Source organism: Hyperoodon ampullatus, assembly GCF_949752795.1.
Source record: "Hyperoodon ampullatus genome assembly, chromosome: 1".
NCBI lineage: Eukaryota > Metazoa > Chordata > Mammalia > Artiodactyla > Ziphiidae > Hyperoodon > Hyperoodon ampullatus.
In genome coordinates, this window is record NC_136914.1 from 101,213,822 (window position 1) to 101,232,731 (window position 18,910).

Genomic DNA, 18,910 nt, shown 5'->3' on the forward strand with positions numbered 1-18,910 from the left:
AGGACAGGAACTGCTTCTCATTCATCTTCATATCCACAAAACATAGGATAGTAAGTAGTTTGTTCTGTTCAACTTTTAAAATCATCTGAGGACATGGAAATTGGGGGAGTTAAATCACCAAAATGACCATCATGTCATTATATGTCTTAATCTAAAAGGTAAACAATAAAAAGAACTAGTATCAACTTCACGTTTTTCAAATGTTAATAGTGGACAGTAAATTCACTGAAAGAAGCAGGCTAAATATTTGTAAAATAAGCATTTATAAAGGAACAAATCACATCACATCTTCCAGACATACAAGGTCTGATCTTTGGTTCCCTGTCCCATGCTCAGGAGGAGGAGCAACGTAGAGAATGCCCTTAGTAATAAGCACTTTCAAGTATGCTTCAACCTTGGGCTTTCACATCATGCAGGAGGAGAAAAGGATATATTCTTGTGAACTTTGTGTTCAATGATGGATACATGGTGATTAAATTATGATTGACCTGAATTCAGTAATACTGTTTATCATGCTCTATGGTAAGAGAAGAGAGCTCTTTTAATTGAAATGGATTTTATTTCAATTTCATAATGCCTAACATAGAATGAGAGGGATGAGAACAGTGAGAAGAAATTCCATTTCTCATTATCTCAGTGATTACCAGCTGGTAATTTTTTATTTTACTAAATTAAATACTTTATTAAATTGATAAGAAAAACCAAAGAAAAAGGAACACAAAAATTATAGAATTATATACAATGCTTATTATTTCTGTTAAATGTGTTGATTTGGTTTTATACATTAAAAAAAAAAAGACAATGCTTGGAATGTTCTAAAATCTAAAAGGCCTTATCTCATGCTTAGCTAATTATTTTGACAGGTGTCTAACTGATGTGCGCTTTTCCATGCAAATGAGTTTGTGGAAAACAAGATGACTGTCATCTACATAAACACACCATAACTAATTCTTATCTCCACAGAGAGATTAAGTAGTGAAAGTTAGCAATTAGAATTCAGTAACAATTTTTCCTCTGCGATTGATTAGTGTACAGAATGTTCATCTAGTAGAAGGAATCTAAACAGTTCCACCAATTATTTCCTTTTTGAACCTCAGACTAATCTGTCTTCTATATGTGCGTAAGTCTGTTATTTATTTCCCCTCTCTGGAGCATCTACTCTTTTTGACACATTCTCCTCCAAGTAAAATTTCCAATTTGATTCTCTCTTCCTTATGATCCTTTCTTCGTTTCCTTCTTCATTGGTTTGGTTTTAATTGTTCTTATATATCACTAGCTGTGAGTGTTGCCAAAGCCTCAGTCCTGGTTCTAAATTTATATCAGAGATACCATCATTCCCCGAGCTAACTTGTCTTAAAATCTTGATATGTCATTGAATTTTCTTTTTTACATATTCAAATGGTTGTTTACTTTTAGTAATGTTTTTGTTGCCTTCCCTTTTTATCCTTCTGCAGCTACCCTGTTATATATACTCATACATTTGTGCCAAGGATTCTGAATTTTCATTTGTTTTCCTTTTTATGTCTATGCCTTTTTGAATCAATTTTATTCATCACCTCAAGCAAATTTTTCAGAAACCTGACTACTTTCATCAATTACCTCTTCGCTCAAAACCATCAGTTGATCCCATTTTACTCTGAATCAAATCCTGCCTACTTGAGGAAGTTGATATTATCCATAACCCTCCTAATTCATCAATCTTATTTGTTCCTTGATGGTTCCCAACATGTTTTTCAAAATTTATTCAGGAAATTTGTGCCTTTTCACCTTATTCAGGTTTTCCTAGGCTTGGAATAGCCTTCTTTGTTCATTTAATTTAACTAATTATAATCTGTCTTTCAGGGTCCATCTTAGGTCACACTTTATCTCTACATGCAAGTTCTATGATATATTCTCCCTTGGAACACAGAGGATCAGTTATTCGTATGACATTTTTCAGATACTTTACAGAGTATGATATAAACTTTTAGGTTTTTGGCTTCGCTATAGTGATAACTTTTGAATATATATATATATATATATATATATATATATATATATATATACACATATATATATAGTTTCTGTTTGTGTAAAGATTTATTGCATCTACTTACAACATGATTTATGGAGCTTAATTTTAACAAAGCTTATGTGAATTAGGGAAGCAGTATAGAAAAAATATATAATTATAGCGAAAAACTAGTTTGTTTTTGTGGTAGTTAATTTTATGTGTCAACTAGACTGGCCTGTGGACTGTCCAGATATTTGGTCAATCAGTATTTTGGGTGTGTCTGTGAGGGTGTTTTTGGATGAGATTAATATTTAAATCAGTGGATTGAGTAAAGCAGCTTTTCCTCCCTAATGTGAGTAGGCCAATACAAGCAGCTCGCCTGGTTCTCAGGGTTTTGGACTTGAACTGGACCTGGCTCTCCTGGGTCTCCAGTTTGCAGACTCACCCTGTAGATCTTGGGATTTGCCTTCATCCATAATTGCATAAGCCAATCTATCTACCTATCTATCGCTTTTATCTTATTAGTTCTGTTTCTCTGGAGAATGCTGGCTAATATAGATTCAGCTTGCCTATCTGCCTCACATGGCTAGTTCCTAATCTATGAATGGGGTAAGACGAAAATGAAAAAGACAGGACCCTGGACCTAGTCATGAGGGCAGAATAAGCTCTAGGAAGACCAAAGTAGCAGCAAGTCCTAACCTCGTTTTGTCACTTATTGGCTGTGGGACCTTGAGTGAATCATTTGGATCTCTGAGTTTTTCATATGCAAAATAATGATTCATCTGCCTTCTGAGCTCAGATTGTTTTCGTGTTATAAAAGTATATTAATATGAAAACACTTTGGTGACTGTTAAATATTAACAAATAAGTATGATTGGTATTACTATTTTTTTTTGATTCAGACCTGCCTTAATTTTTTAAAAAGATCATGAAATCCTTTTTGCAAGACTCTTGAAAATGACTCCTACAGAACAAAACGATAGAGAGAAAACATTTCAACAAAACATTTAACAACCACATTGCTCAAGTATTAAGGACAGAAATCTAGAAAGTAATGCATATTGATTTACTTTGCATCTGTAATTACCTCTGATATCAGTGATTCTTAATATCATGGAATCTCTCCCACAATAAACATAAACCACAAACATTTTGTACATACTTTCACAAGTTCACAGCCCCCCTGAGAGCCTATTCATGAGCTTCATTTTCAAAAGTGGTAACGATTTACAGAAATTGACTCATTCTCTCATGTACATCCTCGAAATGCCACCTTTTTACTATCTTCCACTTATTTTGTGAGCAAATCAATGTTACCAGTTAAAAACTACCTAGAATACCAATAAGCACTAACATATCTGGCTTGAAAACACTTTATTAAACATTTTTGGGTGTTGCTTCCTATCTTTTAGGTATAAAAAGGGCATTTCAATAAAAACAAATATATAATGAAGTCATCTGCCTTTGTGTGAAGAAATATGAATGAACTGTGCATTAATATTTAAAAGCAACGTAGTTCACTGCCAAAACTTTAAATGTCTCAAGAGCACAACAAATTCTGAACACACTACGATCATGTTTCTACTTCAATATTCTTGGGAATGGTGAGTGATTAGTTGGTCTATGGCTTAGGATCAGTTTCCATGCTTGTTTCTTGAGCTTCTTCTACCTCTGAGAACTTTTCATCATTTTCCAGTATTTGCTGAAATTCATGGATGGTACTGAGAAGAACGTGAAACTGTTTCCTTCTCAATTCTAGCTTATCTTCAACACTTTCTTTAATATGTGAAAGATGCTCTAATTCTTTACCCAGAACCTCTAGTTCCTTTATGTCTCACACCTGTCTGGATGATGCTGGATCACTTTTGCCAATGCAACATATTCTTGGCGATTTTTTCGTATTTGTTTTGCTTGAAGAATTTGCTTTTTGCACTCAGCAATTTTTTTCATGTGCTCCATCAATGCTACATTCTAGTTCTTTGTAAATTTTTTCAAAATCTTCCATTTCTCTGAGATTCATATCATATACCAGCAAAGTTTTGCCCATTGAAAATTCACATTGGGACACTGTGCTCAGCATACGTTGGTACTGGCTGTACCCCTCTTCCTGGGATCCAGAGTTGCACCATTTAATGAAACTTTTCACCTGCAGATTAATTATCAGGTCATCTCCAGCGCCATCTCCATCAATTAGGAGACGCTTCCATATGACTTTGTTGTCAGTCGCGGCTCCCATGGCGTGCACGGAGGCAGTTATTACTATTTTTAATGAAGACGTTTTACCTATTACATTATTTGAAAAGGCCCAAATTGTCAAACCTGCCATTGGCATGTCAGAATTCTGACAAAAGCACAGAAATACCTTGTTCCTATTTATCATGGCTACCACAGGAGAAGGTGGAAAGATATCTCAAAGCCAAACTTTCTAGTAGCTAGATGGATTAACATAGTATCTTAAGTAACACTAGGCAAAATTTGAACTATGCTAGTATATGTTACATGTGAGGAAACATGTCAGCCGACCAATGTATTTTAGGTTAAAATTCTCATTGGAACCATAATTTAAACTAAAGCTTGGTACATAGAGGGAAAAACACACACACACACACACACAAAGCATAGTACTGTGAGTGTGTTTTTCTTACAACAAAATCAAAAAGTACTAATGCAAGCTAGTTTTAGTGTAGTAATTACATGCACCAGATAATTTAAAGTATTCACAAAGTAACATATGGCTTAGCTGTTCAGCTGCAGTGAAAATGTGGATTTTTAAGAATAAGAATTAGTTTGAAAAGCAGCAGGCAATAGTAGCCTCGAATCCCCTGTATACCCATAAAGTGGAGAAACCATCTGCACTGTTTGCAAGCTGATGACCTTGGATTAATTCTAGCAAGGTCATTACCCAATTAGTTGAGGAAGGAAAGATACTTGGGAATTACAATTACAGATCCATTAAAATTGTGCAGTGCTTTTATTCTCAATATTTATTAAATCACACCTGTCTGCTAATCATTATATGATGATTTTTTTTCACCTAAAGAGACTCAGTTTGACAGGTAAAACAGTGAGCTGGTCATGAATAGGATAATTATGCTACTTGAGCATACTTCAAGTATTCTGAAGTATGTTCTGAAAAAATAAAGTATTGATATCTCCTTTTTAATCTCATGACTTCTTAGATGGTACTGCTTCTATTTGTTTGAATAATCTCCTCAGTGATAATGAACTATATTTAACCAAAGAATAAATATACACATAAATGCCAAATTATGTTGTAATTTCATGTTTTCCTGTTCTACTTGTTCTTATTTTACAGAGACCCTGCTGTGTCTCTAGGGGTCATGTTAAAGAAACCAGTAATTCTTGGACAATAGACACATTTTAATTTTTGTTTGTTGTTATTTTGTTCAAATGGAAAGTTTAAGTTTTGTAGTGGTCTTAAAACAGAAATTTTCTATGGAACTATCTTCTCATCATTTAACCTGAGAAAGCTTTTGACAAGCATGTAATTTGCACAGGAAATCTTACATGTAGAAGAAAATATATATTTGTAACATTCATGTACACAATGTAGATAAATATAAAATTAAGACTATGTACAAATGCAAAGCAATGTTAACTATACTTTGATTAGAAAGACAATACTAAAATTAAACTGTATAAAAAAATCTCGTGGTTTAATATTATACAAGAAAAGTTGAATGACAATTGTCTTAGGCTGTATTTATGATATTGATAGGAACATTTTCTCTTCATGTTATACCATCGTTAGAAGAGATAAATGATTAGCAGTCATTTTTTAATGCTTATATTTGTCTCTACTCTGTGATTACCTTCAGTTGAAGAGCAAGAGTGGCTTTTAAACACAAGTATTCATTAATTTATTCATTCAAAATGTATTAATGCATGCCTGTGTCATTGCAGTCACAGGTCTACACATTGTAGATAGAGCTGAGAACAACACAGAAGAGAACAAACAAAGAAGGAGAACCAAGAAAGACTGGTATTCCAGAAGAAATGTGAAGAAATATTTTAGGGAAGAGGAAATGATAAACTTATCAAGTGGTGCTGATAGGCTTGGTAAAATGAGCACTGAGGACTGACTCTGGGACTTATCACAGAGAAGGTTATTGGTGACCTTGACAACAAAGATGTTAGGGGAATAGTGGTGGTGAGTAATGACTGGAGAGAATTCAAGAGAGAATTGAAGATCAGGAAGTAGAAACAATCAGTATTGACAACTCTTTTGAAGATTTTATTGTGAGGAGAGTGTCTTGGTTTGTTCTGGCTGCTATAACAAAGCACCATAGATATTAAGTGGCTTATAAACAACATAAATCTATTTTACAGTTTTGGAGGCTGGAAGTCTGAAATCAGTGTGCCAACATGGTCAAATTCTGGTAAGAGTTCTTTTCTTAGCTGCAGACTACTGAATTTTTGTTGTACCATATGACAGAAAGAGGCAAGAGAGCTTTCCGGTCTCTTTTTATAAGGACACTAATCCCATCATAAGGACCTCATGACTTAATCACCCCAAAGGCCCCACTTCCTAATACCATCACACTGGGGATTAGACTTCAACATTTGAATTTGGGGGTACACAAACATTCAGTCCATAACAGTAAGAAAGGAAAGAAAAGTCAGTATTGGCAGAAGGACATGAGATCAGGGAAGAGCTCGTTGGTTGGTTTTAAGATGGGAGATGTTAAAGCATGATTTATTTTTAAGCTATGATCCAGATGTGAAGGCAAAGACAATGATAAAGTAGATAGCCCAAAATTGTAGGAGCAATGTCTTTGCATTTGTTCTTAGGATCAAATTCATACATGGGGGTGATTACTGATTACATCTGGAGCATAGGTAGAATATGTGGGCACAAATATAGGTTCATTGACTAATTTAGTGTTTGGCATGAGGTGGAAAATCTCTGATCGCATCTTTTTTTTCTTTTTCAGTGAAATAAAAATAATGGTATCATCTGAGAGTGAATGAAGTGAATGAAAAAGTGATTGAATATATACTAAATAAGGGATGGGTGTCAAAAATTCAATAAATTCAGAAAATACAAATTAAACTTCTATAATATGAAATATATATAAAGTGCTGATAAACGCAAAGCAAGAATATTATTGATTGAATTAAAATGTAAGGCTTCTATAAACATAATAGACTTCCTTTATGTAGAATTCAAATCAATTGAAAGTTCAAATGACTAGTTTATTAGTCTATGATAGGCAATGATAATCACAATGTTCACAATGCTGATTGAGTCTGACATATTGCAAGATTCTCAAGAGCTTTCTAAGTCAATAAGGATAGTTCTGTACAACTTAACTGTTGGGTATTTTATTACATTTTAAAATTTGTTAAATCCAGGACTATAGATTCTCTGCTATTCTAAGCTGCAGAAAGTTCCCTCGGGAAGAGTTACTATTCAAAAATAAGGCTTGATCGCTCCTGTTAATTTTTAGTTATCTCCCAGGAGATGGTGAATCTCAAACAAGTCAAGGACTTCAGTTTTAAACTTCTGAATCACTTAATTTACATTTTAAATATGAATCACATTAAAAAATATGTTATCCTTTGAAAAAAGAACATTTTTGTTGATTAAAAAAAATAGAAATAGGGAACAAAGGAAGAAAAAAATACCCTGAGCCCTCACAAAAAGGTAATTTTATTAACATATAGGTATAATGGTATTGTTGGAATGTATTGCCTATGTATGGCTTTTATTACACCTATGATTAACTTGTATTCAATTAACATAGTGGTTGGTAGGATTTTGTAATTCTTGGAATGTTCTACCTATTAATGATCACTAAGAAGTTTATCTCAGCTATCTTAACTTTTCCACTCCAAATAAACAAAGATCCTCTTGACAGTGGCCTTACTGTCAAGACATAAACCTTTGAGCATATAGCAGGTACGTGATTTACAGCAAAATGATCATTAAATAAGAAAACAAAAATAGAAAAGCATAACCAAAAATTAGTACCATATGATTTTATAAGAGATTATAATGCTTATGTTACATAGAATCTTTTTAATTAGAATATGGTATAGTGGGATAAATACCAAACTGCATTTCAATATTGATTCTGCCACTAACTAATTCTGTGACCTTGAGTGAATCATTTAATCTCTCAAAATAAGTTCCATCATATCAAAAAATAATGATATCTAACTCATAATGTGCATGCAGATAATAAATGAAATCTTGTGTCGTGTATAACTGTCTGACACATATTTGTTCCTCTGATTTTTTTCATTGAGGTTAAATTTACATGTAATTAAATGGATAAGCCTACAATATACAACTCAAGTTTTGATAAATGTGTATAAAACTATAGCCACCATCCAAATTAAGCATAGACTTTTCCCATTATTCCAGAAATTTTCCTTATGTGTTTTTCTAGCCAATACCCACCAACATATGTAACTATTATTTTTATTTAATTTCTATCTCTGTAGATTGTTTATCTGTTTTTGCTTCATGTATGTCAAGATTCTGTTACTAGATGACGCTTATTTATGATAGTTTTGTACCTTTGATGAATTGACCCTTTATTCATATTAGTGTCCCACTTCATCCCTAATAACATTCCTCAGTTTAAATTCTGGTTTTCTTCCTATTACTCTAAGCACTTTTGCTTTCTTTTGATTAATGTTTGCATGGTATATATCTTTTTATCCTTTACTTTTAATCAACTGTGTCCTATTTAAAGTAAATAACTTATAGACAATAAATCTACCTTTTTCAATTCATTCTAACTCCTCCATTTGTTTGGTTCATTCAAATTTTTTATAATTCTTTTTGTGGTTGCATTTAGCTCTACCATTTTATATTTCTTTTTTCTACACTTGTTCTGTTTTCTGTTCCTCCTTTTCTCCCTTTTATGTGGTAATCAAATATTATTATTTTTGGTCCATGTAAATCTCTCTATTACCTTTTATTTCTAGTTTTTGTATGTTTAATGATGTTCTAGGGATTATAATACATATTCATAATTTATCAAAGGCTTCTCAGAGCTAATGTAAAATGCAAGATTCAAACAGTATCTCCAACCTTTGTGATGTTGTTTATACACACACACACACACACACACACAAATGACAAACTCTGCATTAGGATGTTATAATTTTAAACTGTTAGTTACTTTTCTAAAGAAATTAAAAGAATAAAAATTAGGATGCTTTTTTATATATTTTATATATTTATCCAGGTATTTTCTATTTCTTATATTTTTTGTTCCTTCTTGTAGAGCTGAGATTCCATTTTACAGCATTTCCCTTTAGTCTCAAGAAATTCATTTAGCAGTTTTTATAGTTTAGGTTTTATAAGGATAGATTCGGCACCTGTTTACCTGAAAATATATTAGTATTTTCTCCATTTTTGAATCATATTTAAACTGGATAGATAATTCTAGGTTTACATATATATATATATATAATTTTTCTTTTCAGCACTTTAAAGATATCACACCATTGTCCTTTTTCCTTCACATACTTTGATCAGAATTTAGCCAGCATTATTATCAATGCTCCCCTATATTTAAAGTATTTGTTGTTGTTGTTGTTGTTGGCATCTTCAAAGTTTTAGTCATATTTGGGGTTCTGCAGTTTGATTATGATGTGACTGAATGTGGGTTTATTTATATTTATAAAGCTTGGAGTTCTCTGAGATTTTTAGATCTATAAATTATATGTTCTTTCAACAATTCTTCAAGTATTACTATTTTTATTTTCCTTTCTCCTCTTCTTATGGATACAAAGTTACATATATTTGCTTGAATTTTTTTTTTCAATTTTGTTTCTCTGATGTATACATTAGATACATTTCCTTCTACTATCTTTACATTTCCTTCTACCTCTCTGTCTCTCTCTTTCTTTGTCAACTTCAGTGTTCTTTGAAGCCTGTGAATTCTTAAATTCACATATTGTATTTCCTGTCCCAGAATTTCCATGGTTTCTTTTTATAGTTTCCATTTACCTGTTGAAATTATCCATCAGTTTTATTATTATGACCAGATTTTCCTTCAATTCCTTGAACATTTTATGTTAGCTGCTTTAAAGTACTTATTAATCTAACCTTTGTGTTATTTAAGTATATGTTTCTGTGTGCTACTTCTTCTCTTGATTGTGGACTAGATATTCCTGTTCACATTTATTAATTTTTACTGTAGTCTGGATGATTTATTTTAAAGACACTGGTTCCTGTTATTTTCTTCTGGAAAATTTCTGCTCTAGATGATAGTTAAGTAACTGACTGATTAACTTGAAATCTTGAAGTCTTGGTTATATGATTTCTTAGAGCAAGTCTGTATTTGTTTTGCCTTTAGGCTCAGAGTGAATTCCTTAGACCTGAGAAAAAAGTATGGCCACTCTTGGATTTCAGTGGAAAACCCAATGTGTTTACCAAACATCTAAAATGTACCAATTTTTGTCTTGTGCTGTTAGCAACATGTTGTTTTCTGTTGGACTTCTTAAAGTCTTCCTCATGCACGCATAGTTTCTGAACATTTTATATACAAGTTTTGCAGCTTCCTCTTTGTGTGCCCTTCTCTTTCAGTTTGCTTTTTCCTTCAATTCCCAGCAGTCTGACAGCTCTGAACTTTGTCTTGTGATACCTCAATCTAATAAGTCTGTGACTTTTTCCTGAATTTTTAGCTATTCCTTGACCTTCAGACATGGGAATGTCCTCAGGGGGATATCTGTATAAACATGGATCTAATCCAATCCAGTTCCTTTCTTTCAAGAGTCAAATGCTCTTAAATTTCTGTCTAATTTTGATCACTCTACAGTGCCTTTTATACTTTGTCCAGAGGTAATATGTACTTGTTATCTGCCCGAAGTAAGTATAGTAAAAGCTACTCCACCAGTAATAGTTTTTCTTTTATATAATGATTACTAGTATCTGTATTGTCATTAGTATTTACTAGCACATGATAAAGTTTAAAGATTTGATCTATAAACTAGTATATATTATATGGAAAATTTATTTTTAAAAATATAAGGTGTACCTAATATGCATTGAGGTATTTTAGATTATAGTAAATAAGCTAAGTAGTTTAAGATAAATACATTTTTATTTAAGTAAAATTTACTTTACTAATACAAATAAAGTTCCTCAAGCAAGCATACTATTAGGAGAAACTGGTAATTTATAATTGAATTGATTTTGCTTTCAAGTATTTGTTTGTAAAAGCTAAAATGACTTTCCAACTTTAATTATTTAAATAAGATCATCATATACAACATGAAGTAGACATTGAGAACTCATGAAATGTGAAATAGATGTTGTCTCTGATTACATAGGCTAAGCAAAATAAAATTAGGTGAGGGAAATAAAATCTGTGACCAAAACTCCATGGTGATAAGCAAAATAGTCTTGAAAGCTTCAGAAACCTTCAAGAAAAGAGAATTTCAAAATTAGAATTGTGAGGATAATTTGAAGTGGAATATATTTGTCAAGATGAAGTATTCTTTATAGTCATTAATGGTGGTATTTCAAATAATTAAAAAAAGTTTTTCTTAAGTTTATTTTTGATCTAAGTAATTTAGCTCTAGAGTTTTAAACTAAAGTTATCTTGATGTTCTGAATATTCCAGAATATTCATTTCAGCACTTCCTGATCTTTCTTTACTCATGGGCTTCAATAACTCCTTCCAGGTCGACCACTGTAAGGTATCGTCTACTTTCAGATAGCATTTTCCGGCTCTCCAGAGTAAATCTTTTTTCATTCTGAGCTGAACAAACTGATTTAAGTTCCCAACCTCACTGACAGGATCAACTATATAATATCATTTTTCTTATTTTATGAAGTGAGGTTGCAAGTCATAGAACTGTACCTTCACAGTCTGTTGTTGAATGGAAATATTGAATGAGTTGCTCTAATCTTGCACATCATGTCTATAGCATTGCACTACTAAACCAATAGTCACCTCCAGCTGAGCTTGGAAATGTGCGCACCTTACAGCAAGCAATATTTTTCCTACACTGCTGTGAAGTTCACTCTTTCTTTACCCAAAGCTTTATGGCAACCCAAGTTACAAGTATAAAAAATACAACTCTTCTATCAATTTTTTTCCTCATGTTGTGTCTACTTTGCCATTTTGACAGCCAAAATCCCACAAAAGACTTAAAAGGAAGAATTTCAAAAGATTTCAGGAGAAATGTGTCCCCCTCCTCTTTCTCTAGGCACCTTTTATTGTACATCTGGGGCTTTGGATATTTTATTCTGTAAACTTCTGGCACACATTGTTTTCTGAGTTGTAGTCTGCCACATGCTGTCATTTGACTCTTCTATATGTACTATGCAGGAAGAATAAGAGTTCCTGGCTCCTTCTGGTATAGTATTAACCTTTTATTACTTAAATACTCACATGTCTGAGTAGAGCAGCCAAGGTTCATTGCTGTTATGTTTCCAGATCACACATGTATTTAATTTTTACATCCAAGAGTTGGAATTGAAGCAGAAAAAAAAAAGAAGATACTGGGGATGTTTTCAGGGCCAGAGTTGGACTAGGAATGATTTATCAAAGGCAAAGTAAGGAGTCTGGATACAGGGTGCATTTTTTTTTCCATGTTGAAATTTATTGGAGAAAACTAACATGGAACCAGGTCCAGATTTATTATTCAACAAACACACATTTCAGGTCTTGTGTGTGCAAGAAACTTGGGTAGATACTGAATAAAAACTTGTTAGAATAGGGCATATCTTGAACATATCTAGATATTAATTTCTAATATAATTTACAAATTTGAGTCACAAAGTAAGAAAAAAATCCTTTACTATTGTTCTGACTAGACACATCCAGTGCCTTTACTTGTCAAGGATCTGTTGCCCTGATTTTCATAGCTGAAGTTTCCAATGTACAGAGCACCATCCATCCACTTTTAGCCTTTCAGCTTGTCAAAGTGTATGCTTGTTGATCTGTAAGAGTTTGTTCTTGAATTTTATAAATTCATTTTAAAACTCATTTTATCCATTTTTTCCTATATTACTTTTTCTAATGTCTTTTAAAGCTCTTTTGTCTTTTACATTTACAGCATTGGGAGTCATAATGTGAGGGGTATAGTGAATAGAATATGCCTAAAATTAGAGAACTTAATTCACTTCCCCTTGAAACTGGCTCTTCAGTAAGTCATCAGGGAGTAGTAAATTTCTCAATGAAATCCTTAAGCATTAAATCAGAACACAAAGAAACTGAGAGTTTTAAAAAATATCATGGAGTCCAAAAATTTCAAAAACAAAAACAAAATAAAGTAAACAGGTTTAAAAGTCACTATCACCAAACTAGGGGGACAGAAATAACTTTAATCCTAAGAAAACATCGGAACAATTTTTTTTTAATGTACGTCAAAACAATTCCTTTTCTTCCTGAACAAATACATTAGCTATGCAACCCATTACTCTAACAATTTGAAAGCAGCTCACAATAGATAAGGAGATGGAAATGGGTGGATAATCTCATACAGAGGAGAAATCTACAGTGTAACTCTTCTAATTTCACATAATACTTCAAGGAAAAGACAAAACAGAAGGATCATAATCATATCATTACCCCTTTACTTGGACTGTACTTTGCATAAAACTCAATAAATTGATTTTTCTACCATCAGTGCAGAGCTTCCAATAGATAATTTTATGGTGTAAGTTTTATTAATGTTCTTCTTAAAATAGGAATTAAACAAGAGTTGACTAAAATTGGGATTATACATAGCAGCGTTTTTAGGAAATAAAAAGTGATTTTAATCTCTCTATCTTTATCAATTGAAAACAAAACAAAACGAAACTGAATCCAGAAGAGACAAAAAGGATTTGACTAGAGCAATGGTAGTCAAAACTTTTGCTTTTAGGACTCTCTTATTGTGTTAAAAAATTGCTGAGTACCACAAAAAAAGCTTGTATTCACATGAGTTAGATATACCAATATTTATTATGTTGGAAATTAAAATCAAATTTTAAAGTATGAATAATAGTAAGCTCACTATGATAGCATAAAATATTTTTTAATTAAATAACTACAGTTTTCAAAATAAAAAATAATTACTGATAGAATGATTTTTAAAATAGCTTTACACTTTCTTTAATGTCTGGTAAAGTAGAAGACATATAGATTTTTCTATATGTCTCTGGATTCAACCTACTATATTATTTTGGTTACAGAACATGAAGAAAATCTGGATTTACACAGATAAATATTGGAAAAAGAAAAATATTTCAATAGCCTTTTCACTTATTTTGGAATAGTCTTCTTTGATTCTACATCAAAACTCAACATTAGTAATTTCTTAAAAATTAGTAAAGAATATTAAACAATATCAATGAACGTTTTGTACATTGTTACCTTAAAGTCCACCATCTATTTTGCACTCCAATTGTATAATTTCTCCATGCATTATTTTGTAATATCATGCAATGGTCATTTGGAAAGTATTTGTTTACAGAGTTATGGAAATCTTCCAAAATTTTGGCACATTTCATTATATATATCAAATAGCAAAATATCACCTTTATTAATATTACCTCTGATTGTCTCAGAAAATTATTTACCTACTAGGAACTTTTAAGTTCATGGAAGTGGGTAGGCATTTTCCCAGATTCAAATTTTTACGTGAATTCTTGGCAACATACCTCTCACTTGCTTTCTTTGGCATGGCAGGCTCACTTTGTGCATTTTTGAGAAAATGTCTGCCAAACACCCAAGTCTCAATACCCATAGTTTGTGTGTCAGACATCCTTTCAAATGACAATGATATTTTATGAAAATGCACTTGCTTTCTGTTCAGTGACAGAAGTAAACAAATTTTCATGCAAGTTTTCTGTGAGACAACCATTGTATTTCATTATATAGCAGAAAGGCTTCATATGTATTTCTCATATCATTGCACAGAAAATTAAAAAGATATGTCTTCAAGGGTTGAGATTTAATAAAATCAATATTTTTACTGCTTTCTCAAGGACATTCTTAGTTGAAATTTTCATTTTTTTTTTAATCACAAGTGCATGGTATTGAAGAATGCATAACTGCTCATACAGGCTTGAGTTACTCCTTTGATTTGTGCTAAGATCCCACCAGTTTTATCCACCTTTGCCTTTCCACCACCACTGTAATGTCAATAGATCGAAGTGATAAATAATGTCTTAGTATTATCATGAAACAGTTTCAATCTCACTACCTCCTGAAAAAGTGTGAGGAGTACCTAGGATTCTCAAATCATACTCTGAGAACTGCTGCATTAGAGCAGGAAGACAGAAAAACAGACAGCTGAATCATCTTTTATTCTGAAAACTAGTGTTGAAGGCTTTGAGAATAATTGGAGTATATAAGGCTAAAACTCATATTATTTGGATTTGCTGTCCTTCTATCCAGTAAGGAAATCAGTTCTCTGTATACCTGGAATTGGAAATGTCAACAGGAAGTTAACCTGCTTCCTGAAGAGCCTGAACTCTTTCTGAAATATTTTCTTTGTGAATCTTCCTCAGTAATAATTGCTCTAACAATAAATACAAACTCTATTAACCTGTATCCAAAAAAGGTAAATAGCTGCTTTTCCCCTTGGGAGTTTTCTGGAGTTACTCTTTCTGATTTCTATACCTTGCAAATCTAAATGCAAATATCTTAACCAGAATTTATATGAAAGACATTAAGGTGCTGAATAGACAATGATGAAAATTAAACTCTTTATGTGCTTCAGTGTTGTTTCACCATAAGAATCATGATCATACATGCCAGTATATTCAGGAAGTCTGGTTTATGACTGACTATGGCATAACTATTAAGAGCATCTTCTTTCATTCTCAAAGGTGTCCCAGAGTACATGATTAATTATATGGTTACCTTATATAAGAGGCCCCTGAAACTATTTCACACATGGCCAAGGATTTAGCCTTTTCTGTTTCTTCCTATTATCTTCTGTGGGAAGTTAATTTCAGTGGAATATGTGATAGGCCAATTGTGATAATCACAAATAGTATCAGAAGTATAATTTCTGAAATAAGTCGCTCATAAAACAGACATATTTCTTTTAATATTGAGTAGCTCTCTTAATAAATTAAGCCTGAAATAATTTTCAATAGAAAGAACCTCCAAAATCAATCAGGAAAATTTTAGAGATGAGGGAGTGATAAAGTGGGCATATATCTTAAATCATCAGAACACAACAGAACATATTGGTCAGCTATTACTATAATAATGCTGTGAAACAAACCACCCCAATATTCAGCAGCCTAAAAAAGACAAATACTTATTTCTCTTGCTCAGAGTTTTGTGGGTCAGCAGGGTTACCTTTTCTTTAATCTGCAGGTCTATCAGTCTTGTTTACAGGTTAAAGATTGGGTTAGAAAATTGCACATCTTTCTCACTCTTTTTTGACCAGAAGATACTTGGGACATGTTCTTCTCATGAGTTGCAGCAGGAGTCCAAGAACCAAGCCAAATCAAGCAAGTACAGTTTAGTCTTTCAATGAACCCACTAAACTTCATTGGCCAGCCAAGTCCTATGGGCAAGTCTTACTGCACAGGGGCAGGAAAGTATTTGTCATCCACAGTCAGAGGGCACTGCAAAATTAGATGGCAAAGGCTATGGATATATACTTTAGTACAAAAAAAGTGAATAATCCAGAATTTTTCCTTTTACCCCAAAATAAATGAGGAGAACTGAGGAGTATAAATATTTGGCTGTCTCATAAGAATTAAGGTTTGCAAGCTTCAAAAGGACATGGCACCAAGGGCTGAGGAAAAGCATCCCTAGCCCTTTGTTATGGGTTGAATTGTGTTCCTCCAAAAGATATGTTGGTCTTAATCCCTGGAACCTGGGGATGTGATCTTATTTGGAAATAGGGTCTTTGCAGATGTAGTTAAGCTGAGGCCATTAGGGTGGGCCCTAATCCAATATGACTGGTGTCCTTATGAGAAGTAGAAAATGACAGATGGAGATAGAGACAAAGAGGGGAGAAGGCCATGTGACAACTGAGGTAGAGATTGAAATGCTGCAGGGGCAAGCCAAGGAATGCTAAAGATTGTTGCAAATCACCAAAGCTAGGAAGAGGCAAGAAAGGATTCTCCCCTACGGGTTTCAGAGGGAGCCTGGTCTTGTCAACAACTTGATTTTAGACTTTGAGCCTTCAGAAATGTGAGACAATGAATTTCTGTTATTTTAAGCCATGCCATTTGTGGTAGTTTGTTATGGCATTCTTAGGAAAATAATATACCCTTGTAAAACCCAGCTGCCCTGGCATAGCCTGATGAGGAGGTAAATATATTGTGCAGGTCTGGAGATAATGTCCCATGGTGCTGTTTCAGGTAAAATAAAGAAATGACAATTCTGGACCCCAAAGAACTTGGAATGAGTCAGAGATAAGCAGTAATGAGTTAAGATGCCTGGCATGGAAATACCTCTTCTTGAAATGATAGGGCTGCCTTAACCGAAAATATCTCCTTGACCCTGAATGCGGCAGAGTATAATTGGTAACTGAAGTGGCTAGAATTTATGGCAGAGTAGCAAGAGTGATGAGTAGTTTTGGTGTCTGTGATATAGCAACCTTTTACTAAATTCCAGTGGAGTTTAGTGGCAGTAATTGTTAAAAGTGCTACCAGATGCATGAATGAAAACTTTACAAGTCCTGTCTTCCCCTTCCGCCACTCAGTAGTTGCCAAGTTGCAAAAGGGATTATGGACAGCTGACATTTCTTCAGGCAGATCTTTTTAGAGAGTTTGTTTTTTTGACAAATTTTGTCTTCCTTACATGCTCTTGCTTGTATTTATTCTGATAATAGATACAAGGGATGACTTTTACATTTATATTTTTCTTACTGATTTGCTTTAATACTCATTAGGAGTCTGATCTTTAATTTTTAGGTTTAGAGTTAATTCTATACCTTCATGCTACTTTGTGAATGGCAGGTCAGTGATAGTACCACTTACAAAATTTTTTCCTCAGATAATATGATTCATAAAATTATTTTCCCAGGAGACCTCTTTAAGAAATGATATCCTAAATCAAGGCAGGGAACATTGAAAAAAATGCATCCACAAGGACAATACAATATTCTCACGATGTCACTTTTGTTCCATATTGAAAGACTCATTTAGATTTCCAATCAAGAACCAGTGGTATTTTATATTGAATGTTCACATTTAAATTGATATAATATTAAATAAGAATAATTTAAATTATGTTAATTAATTTTCTTTTTCTGTTAGTCTTACTGTCAGCATAGTTTAATAGTACTCATAACTGGAATGTTAAAGTTCGTGGGAAGGAGAGCGGCAAACTGTGATAGTTAGAAATGGCAGATTATTTTTTTCCCTAAAAACCAGATGTCAGTCAGGAATGACTTAAAGGCAGCGCTCTCCTGTAGAGAGATTTTTTCCCTTAAATTCAACCCATGTATCTTTTAATTTGGGGGAAAAAAATGACCTATGGTTGACAAAAGACTTCCCTTGCATTATCTTATTTGATCCTTACAAAAAAACTTAGATAGAAAGATAATAGTATTCCCAATTTCCTAAAATTAAGGTACAGAGTCTAGGACACATCGGGATCATATTGGCAGCTAGTGACAGGACTGGGATCAGAATTCATGCTTTAGTTATTCACTTTTCATCCACTTATTCAGTGGAGATATTTAATAAGGAGGACTACTATGTTTCTACCTCCTTTGCAAGGACTTCTACCATAGATTGAGATGAATATTTTGTTTAGGAGTGTGGATTGTTATATATGGAACTTTTAGAAAAGCAAGATATTGATTTACATTGAAAATATCTCCAATTAGAGAGTAAGAGAGTTAGAGGAGAGAGAGAGAGAATAGCCTAAAGAAGCTACATGAAATGATTCCTTAAATCCTCCTGGGGAAAAGAGACATATTTCCACAGGAAGAACCAATAGACATTCCCAGTTGAAAGGATAT

At 33.0% G+C, this 18,910-nt stretch overlaps 1 pseudogene across 1 annotated transcript; it reads right to left on the bottom strand.

The window, feature by feature from the left end:
* Nucleotides 1–3,614: 3,614 nt before the first annotated feature.
* Nucleotides 3,615–4,229, bottom strand: LOC307053282 (THO complex subunit 7 homolog; annotated as a pseudogene). The gene has a single exon. The product of its transcript is annotated as a THO complex subunit 7 homolog (transcript).
* Nucleotides 4,230–18,910: the final 14,681 nt, after the last annotated feature.